The sequence below is a fragment of the Lontra canadensis genome, unplaced genomic scaffold, assembly GCF_010015895.1.
Source record: "Lontra canadensis isolate GAN:19392208 unplaced genomic scaffold, GSC_riverotter_1.0 scaffold77, whole genome shotgun sequence".
NCBI classification, from domain to species: domain Eukaryota; kingdom Metazoa; phylum Chordata; class Mammalia; order Carnivora; family Mustelidae; genus Lontra; species Lontra canadensis.
Window position 1 is genome coordinate 8,499,505 of NW_022631071.1, and position 2,711 is coordinate 8,502,215.

Sequence of the window (2,711 nt, forward strand, 5' to 3'; positions counted from 1 at the left end):
TTGTGTGTCCAGTTTTATAAATTCTTTATAGATTTTGCATACTAACCCTTTATCATATGTTATTTACAAATATCTTCTTCCATTCCATAGGTTGGCTTTTAGTTTTATTGATTCCTTTACTGTTCAGAACCTTTTTATCTTGAAGTCCCAGTAGATTTTTTGTTTGTTTGTTTGTTTGCTTTTGTTTCCTTGCCTCAGAAGACATATCTAGAAAGAAGTTGTTATGGCTGATGTCAGAGAGGTTACTACCTGTGTCCTCTTCTAGGATTTTTGTGGGTTCAGGTCTCACATTTAGATCTTTAATCCACTTCAAGTTTATTTTTGTGTTGTGTAAGAAAGTGGTCCAGTTTCATTCTTTTGTATGATTCTGTCCAGTTTTTCCAACACCATTTGTTGAAGAGACTGCCTTTCACACTGGATACTGCTTCCTGTTTTGTTGAAGATTAATTGATAACATAATTGTGGATTAATTTCTGGGTTTTCTGTCCTGTTTCATGGATCTTTGTGCCTGTTTTTGTGTCAGTACCATGCTGTTTTGGTCACTATAGCTTTGTAATATAACGTCAAGTCCAGAATTGTGATGCCTCCAGTTTTGCTTTTCTTTTACAAGATTGTTTAGTTATTTGGGATCTCTTGTGGTTCCATACAAATTTTAAGATTGCTTATAGTAGCTCAGTGAAAAATGCTGGTGGCATTTTGATAGGGATGACATTATATGTATAGATTGCTTTGGGTTATATAGACACTTTAACAATATTTGCTCTTCCAATCTGTGACCATGGGATGCCCTTCCATTTCTTTGTGTCCTCTTTAGTTTCTTCCATCAGTTTTTTATAACTTTTGGATTTCAAGTCTTTCACCTCTTTAGTTAGGTTTATTTGTAGGTATTTATTCTTATTGGTATAATTATTAATGTGATTGCTTTCTTAATTTCTCATTCTGCTGTTTTGGTAGTGATGTATAGAAATGCAACACATTTCTGTACATTGATTTTGTATCCTGCAATTTTATTGAATTAATTAATCAGTTCTGACAGTTTTTTTTTGGCATAGTCTTTCTGATTCTCTCTATATATTATTATGCCACCTGCAAATAGTGAAAATATGACTTTTTTGCCAAATTCTGTGCCTTTTATTTATTTTAAATCACTGTGGCTAGCACTTCCTGTACTATGTTCAATAAAAGTATTGAGAGTGAGAGTGTGAGGAAATCTTTGAGAGATAACTCTCTCAAAGATTTCCTGATCCTCCAAGTTGAAACCAGCTCACATGTGTCCAGCACAGCCCCTGAATCCAGAACAGGCATGTCCAGTGTGGGCAAGTTCAATACCACAAGCACGTCCAGTGCTTGTGAATCCAGTTCCAATAAACCTTCCTCATCTTGGGGCAAGAGGTCACAGAAGGAGATAACCCCATCAGAGGATATTGAGGATAACTACAGTGATCCATTTTTCAACCCCATATATGCCAAGGATATCTTCAGTTACATGAAGGAGAAAGAGGAAAAGTTCATACTTTAAAAATACATAAACAGGCAGACTGACATCAGCAGTTACATGAGGGCCATTCTTGTGGACTGGCTGGTAGAGGTGCAGATGACCTTTGAGATGAGTCATGAGACCCTGTACTTGGCAGTGAAACTGGTGGATCACTACCTTATGGAGGTAGTATGCAAGAGGGACAAGCTACAACTCCTTGTTTCCATGGCATTTCTGATTGCAGCAAAATTCAAGGAGTCCTGTCCACCTTGTGTAGATGACTTCCTATATATCTGTGATGATATTTATTAGCTAGATGAGATGCTCACCATGGAAATCAGCATCCTGCAAACTCTCAAATTTGATATCAACATTCCATCGCCTATCATTTCCTGCGCAGATATGCTAGGTGTCGCTGTGCCAGCATGAAGACTCTAACTTTGTCCCGCTTCATCTGTGAGATGACACTGCAGGAATACAACTATGTCCAGGAGAGGGCTTCCAAGCTAGCTGCAGGTTCCTTCATCCTGGCCCTCTACATGAAGAAGCTCGTACACTGGGCGCCTGCCCTGGAGTATTACAGTGGCTACAAAACCTCTGATCTTCACCCCGTGGTCAAGCAGCTAAACACCCTGCTGACATTGTGTCCTTGCAACAAGCTCAAGACTGTGCATTCCAAATATTCTCACCAGGTCTTCTTCGAGGTCACCAAAATCCCCCCCCCCCCTTGGACATGTTGAAGCTAGAGGAGATGCTGAACTACTGCTAAGTCTGAGGCTGAGGAGCTGGCGTGCTGGCAGTGGCCCCCAGGGCCAGGCAGGCATTGAAATAAGCTGTTATTTATTCTGTTTTTGAATTTGTCTTTTGATCACTTTTCTTTTTTACTCTTTTGTTTGTCTTTTCCCAAATTGATAGTCTTGTAAATATTTAGCTTTTTATGAAAGAAAAGAAATTATTATAGTATTTGATTAGAAATTTAATAAAAAATGAATGTTTGTTGTAAAAAAAAAAAAGTAATGAGAGTGTGTGTCCTTGTGTTGTTCTTATCCTAAGGGAAAAGCTCTACTTTTCTACATTGAGGATGATGTTTACTGTGAGTTTTTCAGATATATGGTCTTCATTATTTTGAGGTATATTTCCTCTATCCCCATTTTGTTAAGTGCTTTTATCATGAATTGATGTTGTACTTTATCAAAAGTTTTTTGTACATCTATTCAAATGATCATATGGTTCT

General features: G+C 37.7%; 1 pseudogene; it reads left to right on the forward strand.

Annotated features, from left to right (window-relative positions):
• The first annotated feature begins 1,171 nt into the window (after positions 1 to 1,171).
• On the forward strand, positions 1,172 to 2,439 carry LOC116881785 (annotated as a pseudogene).
• The last annotated feature ends 272 nt before the right edge of the window (positions 2,440 to 2,711 follow it).